The 20892-nt window shown below is 41.6% G+C and overlaps 1 protein-coding gene across 2 annotated transcripts in view; it reads left to right on the top strand.

The window, feature by feature from the left end:
• The first annotated feature begins 714 nt into the window (after positions 1–714).
• The window catches only part of ASAH2 (N-acylsphingosine amidohydrolase 2), a 115130-nt gene continuing 94952 nt past the window's right edge, over positions 715–20892 (top strand). The window contains exon 1 of one of the 2 annotated variants that reach the window (XM_084996691.1): positions 715–849. The gene's annotated coding sequence lies outside the window, so the exon portion shown is untranslated. Of the gene's footprint in view, positions 850–11681; positions 11734–20892 lie in introns of those variants that run through there. The other variant, XM_005671250.4, reaches the window with a different exon arrangement.

Genomic DNA, 20892 nt, shown 5'->3' with positions numbered 1-20892 from the left:
ACCTAGAGCTTTGTTGAACTCCTCTCTCCTCAATCCTCTCCAGTGCTTGGAGAGATGAAGTAAGTCATGTTTAAATAATAAACCCAGTGTAGTTCCTAAAAGGACACGGATCATTTAGGTCATTGTTAGAGTAATCTAACCTAGAAACATCCTTATCCCAATAAGCTTCTCTAGTTCATACTTTCTCAACACTTAACAATGTGACCATTTACCTCTGTGTCATTTGGAATGAAGACTACAGTGGATTGTGTAAGGAACTGCTTGTTTGTGGGAAACAAAAAGACTTGGGGAGTAGATGTAGAGGAAAATAAGGTTCAGAGGAAATACCTTCTCTCAGGGAAGTAAGATAAGCATTTTTCTGCTTAACTTTATATTAAGTACTTGATAAAAGTTTGACAGTTGAAAGTCAATTAATGAATGGCACCATTGTTTTGTAAAGAATGAGAGTAATTATCTAGGGAGGGAAGAGAAACTCCTGGAGAAGATAGAGGAAGTAGGGCATACCCACAGGGGCATGGATCAGGGCCTCACCTGCGTTCAAATCCCAACTCTGCTGCTTATAGGCACTTGGCCCCTCGGTCAATTTTCTCTGAGCCTCAGTTTCCTCATTTGTAAAGTAGGGATGGTTTTACTTATGTGGTGGTGTAATGTAGGGCAGTGATGAGGCCTGCATACAAATTAAGTGCTCAGTAAACAATCATTGTCATTCTACAGAGGAAAATGAGAGAGATGAAAAGAAGACCCCTGTGGAGGCAAGGAAGAAGTCCCAGTCAATGAAAAGACTGGCCCCTGGCAGAAAGAGGCTGGATAAAAACCAAGCCCAGTCACAGCTTTTATTTGGACTTCTGAGTGAGTATATATTATTAGTAGTTTGCACCTATTTACATCTCATTACCTTGGGGGAAATACTTCCTCTAGCTTCTGAACATCTGACGTGCATGCACAGTGGTTGCTGGAGAACTGGTCAGCTCTGAATTAGCATGACAGTCTTCTTTGGTGGTGAGCCAAGGTGGCAATGAAGCAGAAACATGCATGGTTACCATGATTTATTAATACATGGAGTCTGCTTACCAGGCCAGCTCTGTGTTGTCACATAGAGGAAGTGGTATTGTTTGAATTGCTTTCTGCTAATTGTTATTTATCTGCATGAGAGGGGAGGGGTTAAGGAGGTTTCAGCCAAGGCAGTCTGTCTTTTATGCATTCTCTTTTTTTTTTTTTTGCTATTTCTTTGGGCCGCTCCTGCGGCATATGGAGGTTCCCAGGCTAGGGGTCGAATCGGAGCTGTAGCCACCAGCCTACGCCAGAGCCACAGCAACGCGAGATCCAAGCCGCGTCTGCAACCTACATCACAGCTCACGGCAACGCCGGATCGTTAACCCACTGAGCAAGGGCAGGGACCGAACCCGCAACCTCATGGTTCCTAGTCGGATTCGTTAACCACTGTGCCACGACGGGAACTCCATGCATTCTCTTTTTAATGAAGAGCCTGTGACCACGGAAAGGCATATAACAAGTTTCCCACTGGGTTGAGCACCAATACTTCCTGATATTTTGGGATGTTTCAGGGAAAAAAAAAAGTCATTTTGGAGAAAGCATGATCTGACTTTAAATGAATATTTGTTTTGAAGTTGTCTTTGAAATCATTGGCTTTGAGTTTTAAAAGGCCACAGTCAAGCCACTGACATGCTTATGGGAAATATGTTCTTTACAAGCCTTCTTGGTCAAGAGAGTCTGTTGACCTCTGGTTGGTCTTAGGCTGTGACAGGGGCCCCTGGCAGGGATAAGACCGAGGAGACAGTGTGTGTGTAGCACAAACTTCCTTTTCACAGCAGGCAACGTTACAACTGCTTCAGTCAGCCTTGCAGACTCCATACCAGAGGCGGGCTGATGAATTTGCAGGTGTTTGCTAGCTCTGTTTCTCCATACGCTCTGGGGATGAACAAACATGTAAAAGCAAGAGGCTTGAGAAGAATCATGTCCAATCAGTGATACGGGCACATGTCTGCTTTGGAAGCTTCGCTAGCCCTGGATTCTGAGGCACATTTCTGAGCTCATGAGCTGATGCCAGATGACTCCACAGAGCTCAACCTCCCCTCCCCTGCCGCTTACAGTGGCCACTCAGAGCCCTCAGGGCCGAGTGGCTGCCTAATGAGGTTTTCCCTGTGGCTCCAATTTCCTGAGAGCTGACAGATGCCACTGCAGGAGGCAGAGGAATTGAAACCAGGAATAGAGCCAGCAGGTCTTGTTCCTTCTTCTTGCACAATCCTCGGCACCAATTGCTCCCAACACAGAGCAAGAGTTGCTCTTGGGGGTGAGGTGGCGATATGGTTCTTCCTGCAGGAGAGAAAATGTCAACGTATTCAGCACATATAACCCCCAGTGCCATGAACATTCATGCAAGTGTGAATTCAAACAAAAAGTCACCAAAATTAGACTGGAAGGTATCTGAAATGTCACTTTAACACATGGAGAGTATGGAGAACTGTGACAATCTGGCTTCCTGTAGATCTGGGCTATCGAAACTGGCTTAATGTCTCGAGATATTCAGGGCTTAATCACCAATTAAAATCAGTAACAACAGTGAATTTGCTCAGGCCCTAGGAAATCCATTTTCTTCTTGAGAATGAAGGGGGCCCAAATCCAGGTCTTTTTCATTTGACAAAAGTGATAAGGAATTGATGGCAATCTTCCCACTGCTAAAAGGAGGTCAGAGCTGGAAAGGCAGCCAAGCTCACTCGAAAGACCTGCTGGTTTCTGTGCTGATTTAGAGCAGCTGGTCGCATATGCTCAGGTTTGAAGGGGAAATGAGCTAGTGGAATTGGGGCTGAAGCCCAGGGGACAAGTGACTGGGCGGTGGCCCCTGGAGGGCAGGGGAATATTGGTAGCAGAGTGTACACTGTTCGTTCTCCATTTCCCAGTTTTCCCTTCCCTTTCAGTTGGGTTTTGGTAGGGAAAAAAATCTAAGTTAGGAAACACACACACACACACACATGCAAATCCAGCATTCGTATCTGCATATTGAAGGCTCTGATAAACCCTTCCCACAGAGAAAACTATTTAAATTTCATTAAACTAATGTTTTCCAAATTTATTTGACCATGAAACCCTTTTTATACAAACCCTTTTCCCACTAACATTTTATCATGAAAAATTTTAAGTGTACCTGAAATTGATAAAAATTTCACATTGAGAGTTTCCTGTAGGCACCACCCATTTTCTACCATCATTTTTTAACTTGCTACCTCACATATCAACCCCTTTGTCTATCTTTTTAACCTATCAATTACTGCAAAAATCCCTTTGCAGATATCATTTTGCTTCTGCCTAAATACTTTGACATTTGTATCATTAGCTAAAATTCAAAATTTGTTCATTTTTTATGGTAATATTTATAAATGAAGAAATACCCAAAACGTAAGTGGATATTTATCGGTTTGACAAATGCATGGACCTGTCAAACCTCTATCAGCATGTAGAACATTATTGTCTCCCCAGAAACTTCCTTTATGCCCCTTCCCAGTCACTCCTGGCCAGCTTTCACCCTACCACCCCCAGAAACAAATACCCGCTGTATATACCCCTTTATCCACTATTGATTTTTTTTTCCCACCATTTACTATGTATGTACTCTTTGTGTGTGGTTTATTTCACTCTACATAATATTTTTAGATTCATTCATGTTGTCATGGTTATTGGTCATTTATTCCTTTTAATTAGTGAGTAGTATTTTATGGAATAGATGTACCACAGTTTGTTTATCCACTCTTCTATAGATTGATACATAGACTCTTCCCAAACTTTGGATATTATGAAAAGGTAGCTAAGAATATTTTTTTATATGTTTTCTGTATGTGTTTACATGTTCATATATGTACAGGCATACCTTGTTTTACTGTGTTTCACTTTGTGGTGTTTTGCACATACTGCGTTTTTCCAGGCTGAAGGTTTGTGGCACTCCTGAACTAACAAGTATTGACACCATTTTCCAACAGCATATGCATGCTCACTTCTTGCCTCTGTGTCACATTTTGGTAATTCCTGCAACATTTCAAACTCTCCACCAGCAAAAAGAATATGATTTGCTGATGGCTCAGATGATGGTTAGCACTTTTTAGCAATTAAAGTATTTTAAAATTATGGTATATACATCATTTTTTTAATCTGTTTTAATATTTTGTTGGAGTATAGCTGATTTCCAACATTGTGTTAATTTCAGGTGGACACCAAAGTGAATAATTTATATATATATATATATTTCTCCATTCTCTTTCAGATTCTTTTCCCATATGGGTTATTACAGAATATTGAATTAATTTCCCTGTACTATACATAATGTCCTTCTCGGCTAATTTATATATTGTGGTGTGTATATATTAATCCCAAACGTCTAATTTATCCATTCCCCTGACGTTTTCCTTTCAATAATACTAAGTTTGAGCTCAAAATCAATCTTACTTTATATACATTTGTTTAGATATAACATTGCACTCTTGAAAGACTACAGTATAGTGTAAATATAACCCTTAAAGCATTGGGAAACCAAAAAATTCATGCGACTGCTTTACTGCTTTGATCTGGAATTAAACCCACAGTTTCTCCCAGCTATGCCTGCAAGTTTATGTTTCTGTTTCTCGTGGATAAATAGCCAGGTGCAGGAACTCTGGGTCAAGGTAGATATGTGTTTGATTTTTTTTTTTTTTTTGTCTTTTTAGGACCACACCCTTGGCATATGATGTACCCAGGTTAGGGGTGGAATCAGAGCTGCAGCTGCTGGTCTACATCATAGCCACAGCAAGGCCAGATCCGAGCTGTCTGCAGCCTACACCAGAGCTCACAGCAATGCCAGAACCTTAACCCACTGAGTGATGCCAGGGATCGAACCTACGTCCTCATGGATACTAGTCAGGTTTGCTACTGCTGAGCCACAATGGGGACTCCTGATGTGTGTTTGATTTTATAAGAAATTATCAGACCTACTCTTAGAAATTTTTTCTTGCTCTTAAAAAGAGATCCCATGGATGAAATTAGTCCCTTCCTCTTGGCAAGATTTTGTCTAGATATAATGCCCAGAATTTCTACAGCTCTTAAGACAGAACTGACGAACAGAGTATCATTGAGGAACTGGGTCCTAATGAAATAATTGGGTATTGAAGCAGCCAATTTGAGCTGCCCTCCATGGAATTGTTATGTGAATGAATAATGTTCCTTATTATTTAAGTCATTTTGAATGAGATGCTTTAAAAAAATTGAACAGAGTGAATATATTTTTAGAAAATTGACCATAGTATTTCATACAGACAGAAAAGTTTGCACAGTTTCACAAAGTGAACATACCTAAGTAGCTGGCCTCCAGATGGAGAAGCAGCATGACCGGTATTGGGGGCCTCAAAGAACTGGAGCTGTATCACACACTATCAAAATTAGATGTGAAAAAATAAAATTAGAGGCTCAGGAGAGTTCACTGGTGAATTCTATCCTACCAAATGTTTCAGGAAGAAACTATGTCAACGCTCTACAAAAATGAAGTTAGCCTTTCCCATTAGAAATCCCTCACTCCTCCTCAAGTCCTCTGCCCTGGCTTCTCTTTCTTCCTCAAACCTCTTCTTGCAGCCTCTCCATCAGTGCAGGTTTCTCTTCTGCAGTGTCTCTCCAAGTTCCTCTCAGTTTGCACCCTTCATTCAACAAGGCAAAAACCTTATCATTAGCTAAAACTGTAATCACTGAGTTGTCCTAAGTTGTCAAATGCTATTTTTGGCCTTTGATATAGAACCCACCACCCCTGAATATAGCGCATGTAAAAAAAAAAAAAAAAAAAAAAAAAATGTGCTGGATCACAGAAGACAATTAGCCAACTGTAAATGAGTAAGATTTTGGATGGATCAGAACAGACTTAATGGATAAGGCTTCTCAGACACTGACCTTTAGAGATACTTAAATTAATTGGATATTAAATTATACACCAGTATTTCCCAACGTTCATCCACTAGTGTATAGCTGACATGATTTTTCCCCATAACTATTTATCACTTTTACTATTATTTAATTAACATTTTTCTTGCAATAAATTCCTTAGAAGTTGCTTTAGGCTGACTCTATATTTCTAATCCTCATCAAAACTAATTCATAACTATCAAAAGAGTCCACTTTGTACCATCTAAAAACCTATCACCCTTTGGGATATACTTTTGTCTATCATTGCCTTTGCAGATATTAGCTCACTTCTGACCAATTTCTGCAAGTCATTTTCATAAGGTCTTTTTTTTTTTTTTTTTTTTTTTTGGTCTTTTTGCTATTTCTTGGGCCGCTCCCGCGGCATATGGAGATTCCCAGGCTAGGGGTCCAATCGGAGCTGTAGCCACCGGCCTACGCCAGAGCCACAGCAACACGGGATCCGAGCCGCGTCTGCAACCTACACCACAGCTCACGGCAACGTCGGATCATTAACCCACTGAGCAAGGGCAGGGATCGAACCCGCAACCTCATGGTTCCTAGTCGGATTCGTTAACCACTGCGCCACGACGGGAACTCTTTTTTTTTTTTTTTCATTTTCATAAGGTCTTGAGCTAAAGAATCCCTCCAGAATAATTTTGCAGATACCCAATGTTTGATTCCCTTTATTCAAACCTCATTCTTTCCTGTCCTTCCACATCTCAGCAGAGGTCAGCTCCACTCTACCAGGTCTTCAGGACTCCTATGTTCTCGCTCAGTCTTCTAAACCCAACAGGAGATCCTTTAAAACACATCCATGTTATGACTACCTCACATCATCTCCACTTCCAGCCTTCTAGTCTAAGGCTCTTGTTTGGATATTGGAAAAGCCTTCAAATTGTTCTGCTTCTAAAACTTGCCTCTCTGTGGTGTGTGCTTTCTCATAGAATACAGGTAATAGATAATAGAGGAAGTTGTCTAAAGGCCAGATCATGCTACTGCTCTGCTCGAAAATCTCTAATTACTTCCTATCTAATTTGGAGAAAAATCTAAAGACCTTACCAGATGCCCAAGGCCCTTCCTGACCTTCACCCAACACACCTTAACCATCTTTCCACTTGCTCCTTCTCTTGCTCTCTCTGCTCATGCACCCTGGCCAACTTCCTTCATTCCATCAAGCCCGCTCTTTTCTGGGGAACTTTATATTTGCTACTCCTTTTTTGCTGGAATACTTCTCCCCGAGATGTAAGTAAGTATGACTTCTAATTTCTTCCCATTTCCTTCAGGTGTCTCTTGAAATATCACCTTATCAGAGAGGACCCTTCTCTGATTTATACTATATGAAACATCCTTCTCTCACTTCTTGTTTTACTTTATTCTTCTTCTTAGTGGTTATAACCTAATAAATTATATTTAACTGTTTGTTTGGCTTTATCCACTAATAATGGAAACATCATGAAAAGGACTTTGCCTTGTTCACTGCTCTATTATGAGGGCCTAAAAAATTGTCTGGTAAATAGTAGGCACTTAGGAAATATATGAATAAATGCTGGATTGGATAACTGCAAGCTAACCTTTACAGTCAAGATTCACATGCCCACAAGAACAGAACCAGGTAGCAAGTGCCACCTCCCCTAGCCCCTGCCCCTCCCCCTTACAGTCACAGCTATGATTCATGTTATATGGGTAGTGTTCTTATCAATAACAAATCCATTCACTATTGTATAAAGTGCTACAAAGAATGAAATGAAAGGATCCTGGACTCCAGGTAGAGTAAGACAACTCCATATTTTTTTAAATTAGCTCAAGATCAGAATTATAAAAGATCAGACAACTCATAAATTTAAGTGGGTAGAATGCTCAGAGAAATCTTGAGAAATGTGGAGTCTGTCTTGGGCCCTGAGGGAGGGCATTCCAGTTATGTTTGCTACATAACAACTCCAAACATAGTGACTTAAGAGGACAACTGTTTTATTATGGCTGATAGTTTTGTGGGCCAGGAATTTGGGGAGACCATGGCTGGGTGATACTTCTGTTCTGTGTGGCATGGGTGGGATTCACTCCATGGTATTCAGCTGGTGGATGGACTAGTTTAGAGTTTAACACTGATTTACTTGCATATCCAGTACCTTCATGGCACTGTCTAGAAGGAGCTCAGTTGAAACTGTGACTGAAGCTTCTGTCCCATTCTTTCCACTATTTCAGCTTCAGGATTTCCAGACCTTTTACATGTCAAAAGCATGACCATAGGCCCAAGAAATGGAGTCACTTATGCTAAGCCCCACGTCACTGAACAGACTTTTTTTTTTTTTTTTGTCTTTTAGGGCCATACCAGTGACACAGGGAGGTTCCCAGGTTAGGTATCCAATTAGAGCTGCAGCCTCTGGCCTATGCCACAGCCACAGCAACGCAGGATCTGAGCCACGTCTGCAACCTATACCACAACTCACGGCAACACCAGATCCTTAACCCACTGAGTGAGGCCAGGGATCAAACCCACATCCTCATGGATGCTAGTCGGGTTTGCCAACCACTGAGCCACGATGGGAACTCCTGAACTGACTTTTAACTTATAGTTTTGCTCTACTAGAAATGGAATCTTAAACCAGTTAATCAGAAATTGCCCCATCAGCACTAGTTAGGTAAATTTCCTGATGGACACTACCATTCCCTGAAGGAGAGTAACCTGGCAGTAACTAACCTGGTTTTTGGCCTCTTTCTTGTTCCAGCTCCCTCTGCTTGTAAAAGCCTTTCACTCTGTACAGCTTTTTGGAGCTCCTTCCTATCTGCTAGATGGGATGGTACCTGACTCATGAATCATTGAATGAAGCTAGTAAGATTTTTACAATGTACTCAATTGAATTTTGCCTTTTAACAGTTCCAAGAGTGAGTGTTCCAGGAATCATGGATACTGCACGACTTTTTGTGACCTGGCATCAGAAATCACATGGCTTCACTTCTACAATCCCTATTGTCAGGCACGACTAGTCAACAGCTTGCCAGATGCAAGGGGAGCTGTCATACATCCCTACTTTTCCATGGGTGGAGTCTCAACGAATTGGCAGCCATGTTTTCAAACTTCTTTGGCAAAGTATGACTAAGTTAATTGGGGAGAAGTTGGAAAAGGGTTCTGGGTGAGGGTAAAATTTTGAACAAGTGTGGGATAGGACAGATATATTTGGGAACCATAAAGAGGCCCATATGCTCAGAATAAGGGACTGACCAGGTGAAATGTCAAAGACAAAGATGAAGAAAAAAGGCATGGACTGGGTGAGTTTGAATACCTGGTTAGGAACCTAGTTTTTTTTTGTTTTTTGTTTTATTTATTTTTTTTCCTGTAGACAAGTGGTCTTTAAGCTGTTTTGATTACATATCTCTAAAAGAATTTTGAAAACCACATTTTTTTTCTCATAATTTCAAAGTACAGGCATACCTTGGGTATAATGTGGGTTTAGTTCTAGACCACTGAAATAAAAAAAATACTGCAATAAAGAGAGGCACATGAATTTTTTTCATTTTCTAGGATGTATAAAAGTTATATTTACACTATGCTATAGTCTCTTAAGTGTGCAATAGCATTATGTCTTAAAAAAAAACAATGAGGAGTTCCCGTCATGGCGCAGTGGTTAACGAATCCGACTAGGAACCATGAGGTTGCAGGTTCGATCCCTGGCCTTGCTCAGTGGGTTAATGATCCGGTGTTGCCATGAGCTGCGGTGTAGGTTGCAGACACGGCTCGGATCCCGCGTTGCTGTGGCTCTGGCGCAGGCTGGCAGCTTCAGCTCCTATTGGACCCCTAGCCTGGGAACCTCCATATGCCGCGGGAGCGGCCCAAGAAATGCCAAAAAGAAAACAAACAAACAAACAAAAAACCCCAAAAAAACAATTAACACACCTTAATTAAAAAATACTTTATGGCTAAAAAATGCAAAGTCTCTTCTGAGCCTTCAGCAAGTTGTAATCTCTTTGCAACAGCAACATCACCAATCACAGATCACCATAGCAAATATGGACATAATGAAAAATTTTGAAATATTGTGAGAATTGCCAAAATGTAACAGAGACAGAGAGTGAGCAAACGCTCTTAGAAAAATGGCACCCATAGTCTTGTTCTTTGCACAGTCACTTTCGACTTGTAAAAAAAATATGCAATATCTGCGAAGCACAGTAAGATGAAGCTCATTCAAACAAGGTATGCCTATGATGACAAAGGTCAGCAGTTCTCTCTATGTGGTCATTTAGGCTGATGGAGGCTTTTCACCTCCCTCTCTCCATAATCTCCACAGTCATTATGGGTATCTCCCTCCAAGCCTAGAGGCTCACACAGGGGGAAGGTTTCATAAGCCAAGAATGGAACTAGTGGGTATCACTTCTGCTCATTTTCCGTTGCTCATATCTTGGCTCCATGGCTATTCCTGACTGCAGGGATGGCAAGGTAGAAGAGAGAACACAGATTCTGTGTAAGAACCAGCAGTTCTTGCTACAGAACACATGTAAAGCATTTGGCACCTTTGCTGGCCTATAGTAAGCATGTAACATAGGAGCTGCTGCTATTGTTACCAGCTCACCACTATTATTATTGCACGTTCAGTTTACAGGCTGTGTTCTACACATAGATGGATTTGCATTCCCTTGGTGGTAGATGCAACTTTAGGCAAAGGAAGCCTGAGAGCCTGGGAGCCCAATAGTAGCTAATAAACCTGAGCTAGTAGTTCTGTGGCTGCAGTCAGTGGGAAGAAGAGGGAATTCTTGCAGTAACCCCTAATGCCAGATTCCCACACAGTTGCATGTCTATTTTCTGACCACCTGCAATAATTCATTTTTCACTAAACACCCCTCCCTGTACTTCTCCCTGCCTTGCACCCAACTTCTTTTTCCTGCCAGGTGAATCCCAGGGTGGACTTGGCTATGGCCTGAAGAAAGCAAGGACTCCACAGCTGCTAATTCGAGGGACCCACCCCTAACTGGCAAACCACCACTGGTTGTCTTTCGGAATTCTAGGCTTCTGTGCCTTCTGCCTGGGACGTGTGGAATGACATGGACTTCAAAGACCCAATTAAGCATGAGAAATCTTTGTTTTCTTTGCACTGTCTTTGATACCTGCTAATCTGGGCCCCAAAGGGGTAGAAGCATGAACATTTTCCCTGGGAATCCTAGTAACTAGGTGGTTAAAACGGAGGCACTATTGCAAGAAGCTGATGTTTGCTTTAGCCTGGAAAGGACACCAGGGAAAATGTAAACACTGCCCTAATAAATGCTTCACCAAACTTCCATGGTGACTACATGTAATCAGTTTTCTCCATCTGGTCACAATCTTTCTAGAAAGGAGGGGGTGTCCCCACACCCACGTTTAACTCATCTATCAAGATCCTAACTTACATCTTTGTGCTGATTTGTCCTGCAAAGTCTCTTCTCAGTGGGGCGTAGTTGACGTGGTGTAGGAAGAATTTAATATTTTCCAATTCAAATAGGAGAAGCAGGTCGGCATGAGCTACTGAGTGATCCTTCCCGGGCTGTGTGCAGGATGCAAAAGGATGAGCCCCAGGTGTGACCTTCTCGGGATGGTGCAGGGTTTCAGCCATAAGCAGACTCAGCTGGGGTGCGTGCTGTCCCAGGCATGAGTCAGCACGCACGCAGGTAGTTAAGTTGGCTTGGCTTCCTTGGTTAGAGCATCCAGCCTCCAAGAGTTAAATCCCGGCAGTGCTCAGAAGAGCAGGGGCCGAGGATTCAGAAGCGTCCTGGCGCTCAGGCTTGAGGGAGCAGTGACATGCAGTTTTGAACAAGCAGCTGCGGCAGCAGGTCTGGGTATGTAGCTTTGCTTTGATTGATGCTGTTTTGTTTTCTCCCAAGAGAACAAAGCAATGGTTGTTCATGTTTGCAAACAAGATCCCTTGGACATTGAAAAGGAATAGATGTTTATTAGGTGTTAAGTAATAGGGTTGGAGGGAGGCAGGGGAGCAGATTCTTCCTACTCATTTCTGTTTCTAAGAGCAATGGCAGAGTTTCTTTCATTCCCTCTGAATTCCGATGCTATGTGGTCAGGTCATTTGAATGTCATGGTTACAGTCGAATTCAAAAGGTATCTTTTGGCTGCTCGTTCTGTAAATCTTTGTATCCACATTCAGAGATACGGATTGAGTTTGACGAATTATCTGCCGAATTGATGAAGCCAAGTGGCAGAAATCCACTTGCCTACCTTATTTTGGAAAGTGAGATTCATATCCTTAGGCAAGAAAAAACATCTCCACATTTACCATATGCCTGAGTGAGAGCAGCATCTTAAATATGGTCTTTTTCTTTCTTAACATCTTGACTTTAGTCTTGGGTGTATGCAGCGTGACCTGAAATAACCTTTAGAATCTCAGTTTTTTTTTTTTGTTTGTTTGTTTTTTTTTTTTTTTAAGTGAGTCTCCTTGTCAGGGTTACCTGAGCCTTCCCATCACTTTAGCTGACTTTCTCTATTCTACTGATTTTAAAATAGCTGGATTTAGGGTAGATAAGAACTACTCCAAAAACTTGGATTTGATGGAATGTCCAAGGATATAGGGATTTCAGTAAAATTTGTCTGGATCTCATTCCCTCTCCATTCTATCACTGCAGCACTGTCTACCAACTGACACGAGTGGCTTTTCCCCAGTTAGAACCTCCTGCAGACTGAAAATATGAGATGCTACTTGCCAGGCTTTGACCCAGCTTAACACGTTACTGCTATCCCAGCACAGTGATCCAAACTTGTCTTTAATCATCTTGGAATGATCTAGACTATTTCCTCCCCAGTGCCCATAACTTCTCTTAGAGTCACCTGAATTTCCAACCGTTGAGAACCTCCTTTTTGTAAACAGTTTTTTCTTTGAACATTGTAGACACTACCTTAAAATTTGGGTAGGCTATCAATCTGATTTATACCTTCATATATATCAGTTTCATTCCTCTGTAAACTCACTCTCCCTGAAGTAAGGAGTTTTTCTACAATGAAAGACAGGTGGTGAGGATCAGGGATTTGAAGCCTGGGCTCTGTAGGCAGAGGGTTAGAGAGAAAAAGAAATCTGGGTGGGCGCTGCAGCGGTGGCCAAGGAGGCCAGCTTGAGTCGTGAGAAAAGGGCAACTGGGATGTGAGAGCAGAATCTAGAAAGCATTGTACACAGTGGTGCAGATGAAGGTGCCTGAAGGCTTTAGGGGCACCTGGGCACAGTTAGTATCTAAGGGAATTACTTGAATTAATTCCAGATCCTCAACTTCTACCTGAACTGCTTTCCAAAAGCTTTTTTTGCTAGAGAGTTCATGTGAGTTCTGCTTCGGAAAATAAAGGCAAACTTTTTTTTTTTTTTGTCTTTTTGCCTTTTCTAGGGCTGCTCCCGTGGCACATGGAGGTTCCCAGGCTAGGGGTCGAATCAGAGCTGTAGCCGCCGGCCTACCCCAGAGCCACAGCAACGCGGGATCTGAGCCACGTCTGCAACCTACACCACAGCTCACGGCAACGCCGGATCCTTAACCCACTGAGCAAGGCCAGGGATCGAACCTGCAACCTCATGGTTCCTAGTCGGATTTGTTAACCACTGAGCCACGACGGGAACTCCAAGGCAAACTTCTTATTCATCTGCAGTCTCACCATTTACATATAGTCTCACTCTGACCCCAAGGTGTATAGAAATCTGGGCATTACACACAGGGATGATTTCAGAAACATGTTGTTCCAGAGGGATAGCCCGGTATGAGCAGAGCAAACGGAAATGGACCACATCTCATTTCTCTAGGTTTCAAACTCATGCCAAAGACTGTGCCTTGTCTCTTTCAGAATTGAAACTGAGTGAGAAGGTTATTCCAAGGACAAGGTGTACATAGGAATACATTTATTGGAAATGAAAATGAAGTCGTATTTTCTAATGGTAATTCTGATTTGGCTGCCTGATTGGATGATGAAGTTGGTTTGACTAATTAAGGTCTGCGGATATTCTTGGTAAAGTTAATTCATTGATTCTACTGCTCAAGATTTCAGCCAAAGTAAATTTAAAATATGTGTACAACATAAAAAAATTAGATGATATAACTTTTGTAAGTAAGCATATACAAGCTTTAGAGGTCATCTTGTAAAATGCACAAAGGAGTAGAAAATTCTTCTAGGGGTTTCATGAGCAAAAACTTGTGGAGACCACTGGTGTGTATTACCCCCACCACACACTTTTATTTGGCTGCACTCATGGCCTATGGAAGGTCCCTGGCCAGGGATCGAACCCATGCCACAGCAACGACCTGTGCTGCAGTGGCAAAGCTGACTCCTTATCCAGCTGTGCCACAGGAGAACTCCTGTATTTTCCCTGAGGTGAGATAAACCTGCCTGACAGCAAGTAAGTGCCTTTGCCCTCAGACTGCCCCAGAGTCTACACCTTATTTTGTGCCTCCTGCATATTCAACTTCAGGATCCTGCAGTTTCCATCATTCAGGCCCCATGCCACTTCCTCTGTGAACCAGCTGATTGATGTATTTAGTAGATGCTTAGTGACATGAAGATACAGTGTGAAATGGCAGAGCAAAAAATAAGTGTTGAAGAGGAGTTTATCAGACATTTTTTGGATCACCTATCCTATGTCAGGGTAATGTGATTACTGCAGTTGGAGTCAGAAGATGTGAATTCAAATCCTTTGTCTGCAGCCCTTTGAACTTCCTTGAGCCGCAGTTTCTTCATTTGTGAAATGGGATCCTGTGTCTGACCCCCTGGGATGGTACTGGTGAGGAATAGGATAGGACTCGGACATCAAGTTGACACACTTGTTAAATAGTAATTGCCAGAGGAAATGAGCATATAAAGTTTAAGAGAAAGAAATAGGTGAAGGCATTTACTCTGTGTGGGAGAACCACTGTTATGATAACTAACATCTTTTTAGTACTCAGCAGTTTACACAGCTTTATCATCCTCTTCCTCTCTGTAGTGCTTCTGCAGGCCTATGAAATAGATTCTTGGCAGGAGGATGAGGAGAGCCATACCCCCTGCCCAGTCATCTTTGCCAAAAGGAAATGGCTGTGCTGTGAAGTGATATCTGGAAATCTTGCCTCATTGGTTAAAGCAGAGCTGTCAAGAGCTGGCTCTGAGTATCCTTCTAAATAGGCACCTTTCCAAAGCCTTTCTTCACTGAGACCTTTGCCAATCTCTTCATTTCCCCATCAAAGAAGAAAGTGCCTGCTTCTCTGCTAAGAGACAAGGTCAAGTCAACAATGGGAAATGAGAAAAATGGAGAACACATCAACTCTCTAGTGCAAATGCACTGTTAAGAGGGAGGGGAGGGACCAAACTAATCTGGACCATCTCTCAGGGCGGGAATCCCAAGTTCTGCTAGCATCAGAGTGGAAGGAGTATCCCTGAAAAAATAGAACCTTTGAGATGGTCAGTTATCCATCCCCAAGATCAAGACTCCAAAACAGGAGGCCAAGAACTACCCCCTATCAAGGATGTGAATGTCAGAGGTCACCCTAAAGACACATAGGCTCCCTGTAGTGTTGGACAGTCTGGGCTGTGACTTCAAGTTGTACCATTCAGCTACCCTCCCATTCAGATGAGGGAATTTGTCCCAAACCTTTCCAAAAATTTTGGGTCTAATAATATTCGTACACAAGGTTCATGAAATCTTTGCTCATACCTTACGGAGAACAGCTTCATTTGCAATGAGACACATGAAGAGAGGAAAGGCAGGAGGTGGTAAGGGGTTAGTCTTCCTCAGATTATGGCAGCCACTGAAGTCACAAGAGGGCAGCGCAGAGTGGCACTGATGACCCAGAAGGAGAATTTTAATGCCTGCTCAGTAGGGTAACCTGAACTTGTTGGGATTCTGCCAAGACATGAGGTCCCTAATGGTCTCAGAATCTCCTGGAACTATCTTCAATATTAATTTATATTTAATTTACACTTCCTGGTTCACCAGCCTAGACTGGAAATAGCCATTGACAAAAAGAAAAGACTCAAAATGTATTTAGGAAACAAAACAAAACATTCTGTATAGGTGGACATGGTTTTGAGCGTCACCTGGAGGATCTAGCCTCAATTCATGCTCTACATTTTCTCTCTAGCTCATAGGACAGCAGTGGCATTTGAGACTATACTTTATAAATGCTTCATTGGTGGCTTAAGAGGTGATTTAAACAGTGACAATGATGTGCTGAAGAAAGTTCATAATGGCTCATCGAAGGTAATACATCTTCCCAACTTCACTCTCTGTGACTTCCTTTGGTTGCTTGAAGTCAGCCATGCTAGCAGTATTTACACCAGAGAAATGGGCTTTTTATTCCTGGTGAGCCAGTCATTAAGCATTCAGCAGCACACCACTGCCAATACTTGTTGAAGAAAATTCTTTGGTAAGGAAATGATGTGCTGGTTTAAGACCTTAGGAGAAAAAAAATAGCTTTCGGGAGAAACGATTTTGTATTGTTATAGAATGTTCTGATAGACCCAGGATCAGGTTTGCTGAGCAGAACAACTCTACAGGTTTGCTAAATGGAAAGTATTCTGGCCAGGTCACCTTTCCACGGCAGACTACTACTTTCCTAAATGCTTAGGCCCTTGAATTATGCTAATCAAATCACATAACTCCATCTTTATGTTACTGTGTTAATAAGAGGAAGAATTTATATGTAAATCTTTGGAGCTGAAGTGAATGAGTACACTAATCCTTTTCCAGTTCATTTGCCTTTTTTTTTTTTTGGTCTTTTTGCCTTTTCTAGGGCTGCTCCGGCAGCATATGGAGGTTTCCAGGCGAGGGGTCTAATCAGAGCTGTAGCCGCCAGCCTACACCATAGCCACAGCAGTGCGGGATCCGAGCTGCATCTGCAACCTGCACCATAGCTCACGGCAACACCGGATCGTTAACCCACTGAGCAAGGCCAGGGATCGAACCCACAACCTCGTGGTTCCTAGTCGGATTCGTTAACCACTGAGCCACGACAGGAACTCCGGGACATTACCTCTATGGCCGCCATTTCCTTATGTCTTTCTCAGGGAGTGGGGAAGCCCCTGAGAATTTCCTTTACAGGAGGCAGTCATTCATCCAGAGGTCCTTGAAGTTCTTCCTCTACTCATGCTAAACTAAGGGGAATTCTTGTTTTAGAAAATAAGAGAGCTCCCCATGCGTTATATTAAATTATAAGTGGAATTATTCATTAGCACTTGGTAAGAATGTCTATACCAAAAAAAAAAAAAAAGTAATTGTAAAGCAATCATTGAATAACTGAGTGCACCTAATATGTGTTCCTCAATTAATCCTCACTACAACATTAAGAGACGGAGACTGTGATGATACCCTTTTTACAGATGAGGGAAAGCATAGAGAAGTTAAGTGATTTTCTTCAGTTAGTGCAGGGCTGGGATTTGAATCAGAACTCTTAATCCAGACCCATATTCTAAACCACAGTCATTTATCCTCTCCCTGCAAAGGGAACAGCAGAGAATCCAGCTCCTCTCCTCTGAACATGAGTCCCCACTTTGGTTTCATGAAAACCTATATCGAGCTAGAGGCGATGGGACAGTGGTTTTTGTAATTTAATCAAGTCTCTCTTGCGTCTCCTTAAGTCAGAACTTCAGACACAGAGCTGAGGTCAAAAGATGGAGGAGGGAACTACAGGTTCCAACTTGCACAGCTGAGGCCCAGTAGGCAAAGCAAGAGCCATTCCTTCCAACTCGTTCTTAGGTAAAAATAAAACAAAACTCTTTTTGCAACCACAGTTCATCTTTCTTCCTCTTCTAAGTTCTGCCAGAAATCTGGAACAATGTGGTCTTACTTTTAGGAGAAATAAGAAGTCTGTTTCTCTCCCAAATGCATTCTACCCCCCTCCCAAATTTACTGGAATCTTGAAAGAAATCCTATACTCATGAGGTTTTTGTTTTGTGTTGTAGTCACAAGTGTTAGCCACAGGCTAATGGTTTTAGCCTATACTCAAACTGAGTCCATTTTTTATTTTTTTAAAAATGTAATTGATTTACAGAGTTGAGTTAACTTCTGCACAGCAAAGTGACCTAGTCATACATGTATAGACACTTCTCTTCATACTATTGGGGAATGGCTCAGATTGTCAGTTTTGGAAAATGAGACACATGAACAGGGGGAGATCTCAACAAGACTCTTTACTTCTGCAGAAGTGCGTGGAGTACTCAAAAAGCATGCGCCAGGAAGAAAAGACCCTCCCTATTTATCGCTAACGCACGTGATGTACCCGTCCCCTTCCGATTGGTCAGGTCAGGGCACACATTCTTTCTGGTTGGCTAATTGAAACAAATTGTTGCTGGGAGAAAAGGTAAAGAGAAGCGGGGGTCGCAGGTGGGTGTATCAGCTGAAACCAGAGCAAGATGGAGTAACCAAGATTTCCTTTCATAGAAAAGACATTATGTTACTTCTCACAATTCTTTCTTTCATCATGGTCTATCCCAAGACACTAGATATAGTTCCTGTGCTGTACAGTAGGATCTCATTGCTTATCCATTCTAAATGTAAGAGTTTGCATTTACTTATGCCAAACTCCCCATCCATCCCTCTCCCTTCCCTTCCCCACCCCTTTTTAATAATTAGTTTTCAAAAATTTCCCTTTTTTTTTTTTGGGTTAGTGGCATCACAATTCTCTCCCAATCTTAAAAAAATTGGATTGATGTGTGGTTTTCCCCTCCACCTCCCACATTGAGCAAGTGTCAAATTCCAGTGACAAACGCCACCAGTGTTCCCCAAATGTATTCCCTCTTTCCATTTCCATGGCCACCTCCACACACCACCTTAGCTCTGCTTCCCTCCCCAGTGGGGCCTCACCTCTTAAGTGGTTGTGCATCTTCAGCCCCAGTGTGCCCATTAGGTTCCTACTTGTTTTTCAGCTCTACCTCCTTCTTTACCAATGGGAGACTCTATCTGGATTTCTTAGGAAAAAGTGCCTTGGTGTGTTAGTGACATCATGACCAGATGTAAAGAAGTAACAGTAACAGTAAAGAAGCATCCTTTCTTAGCCTCTTCATTTTACCCATTTTATCAGATGAATGTTTGCAAAATGCAGCTCAATTTATATTTTCATCTTACTCAAGAATATTTACGGACTCTTCACTGCTTACACTCAGTTAAAATTCCTCAGCCTGGCATTTGAGAACTTCCAGGTTCTGCCTATAACTTATCTAAGCTCCCTCTCTCATTGCTTTCATTGCATCTTTTTCCAAGCCTACATTAGTGGATCTCAAACTCAGTGCGGCAGTGGACCAGTGAGTTAGAGAGGGTGAGTTTCTAACTAGAGAGCTGATGATCTTACAGAACACTGTGTCCTGTCTTAACTCTGGCATAACTGGGGTATGAATGTGGGAGAATGTCACATAAGAACATTGTGTTTTGGATATAAAAGACATAAAAGTCACGAAAGATTGAGCACTGCTGCCCTCAGCTTAGTCAAACCACATTGCTTGCTATTATATATATTTGGGTTTCCCTTTTCCTGTGTTTTAGCTGACACTAAATATTTTCCTCTTTATATCTCCTCCTGGCAAAATCTTTGTTGTTTTCTTTTCTTTTGTTTTTGTTTGTTTGTTTTTGTCTTTTTAGGGCTGCACCCACAGCATATGGAGGTTCCCAGGCCAGAGGTCTATTCAGAGCTGTTGCTGCTATCCTATGCTAGAGCCACAGCAATGCCATATCCAAGCCATGTCCACTACCTACACCACAGCTCATGGCAATGCTGGGTCCTTAACCCACTGAGTGAGGCCAGGATCGACTAGGAACCTCATGGTTCCTAGTCAGATTCGTTTCCGCTGCACCATAAGGGGAACTCCAAAATCTTTGGTTTTTTAAGGTTGAGCTTGAATTCCACCTTTTTATGAAATCTTCCCTAATTTTTCAAACTTAGGTATGATGTCGCCTTTTTATGAGTCCCCAAAGCATCTTATTTAGGATGCTGAGTTTAAACATGTACTGCATCTATTTTATACTTGTCTTGTATTCCCCATATAAATAATCACCAGCGAGAAGGTTTTTTAAAAATAATTTTTATTTTTTCTATTATAGTTGGTTTACAGTGTTCTGTCAATTCAGAGATAAGTTTTGTTTGTTTAAATCTGTTTTACTGGCTACAGAATATGGTAGGCTCTTCATGATCTTCCTACTTAGTTTTGTTTTGTCTTTCCCTTCTAATTTTTGTTTTATTATTTTTTCTTTCACTTTAACTGAGATATATAGCACTGAATAAATTTAAGGTGTATAGCATAATAATTTGAGTTACATCTCAAAATGATTATCATAATAAATTTAGTGAATATCCATCATCTCACATAGGTACGAAATAAAAGAAAAAAAAGTTTTTCCCTTGTGATGAGAACTCTTAGAACTTATTCTTATCAACTTTCATGTATAACATACAGCAGTATTATATTAATCATGTTATATATTGCATTCCTAGCACTTAATCGAGCTTATAAATGAAAATTTGTACCTTTGACCACATTCAGCCAATTCTCCCCCCACCTGCTCTCCGGTAACTATAAATCTGATCTCTTTTTCTTTTTTTCTTTTTGTCTTTTTAGGGCCACACCCGAGGCATATGGAGGTTCCCATGCAAGGGGTCAAATCAGAGCTACAGCTGCCGGCCTACACCACAGTCACAGCAACACGGGATCCTTAACCCACTGAGTGAGGCCAGGGATTGAACCTGTATCCTCATGGATGCTAGTCAGATTCATTTCTGCTGAGCCACTGTGGGAACTCCTGATCTCTTTTTCTATGAGTTTGTTTTTTGGAGGTATATGTTAGTTCCTGGTGAGCAACACAATGACTTGATATTTCCATATGTTACAAAATTAATCTGTTTTTTAAAAATTTTTATTGATTTTAACTTTTTATTTTATATTGGAGTATAATTGATTTACAATGTTGTGTTGCAGATGTGCAGCAAAACGATTCAGTTATATATATATATATATATATATATCCACTCATTTTCAGATTCTTTCCCATATAAATTATT

Source organism: Sus scrofa, chromosome 14 (assembly GCF_054392235.1).
Source record: "Sus scrofa isolate SSC_HxYL_T2T_F1_AM1 chromosome 14, Sscrofa_HxYL_maternal_Yorkshire_Landrace_v2.0, whole genome shotgun sequence".
NCBI classification, from domain to species: Eukaryota; Metazoa; Chordata; class Mammalia; order Artiodactyla; family Suidae; genus Sus; species Sus scrofa.
The sequence above is the reverse complement of the archived record's forward strand: the minus strand, read 5'-3'. Positions and strand labels throughout refer to the sequence as shown.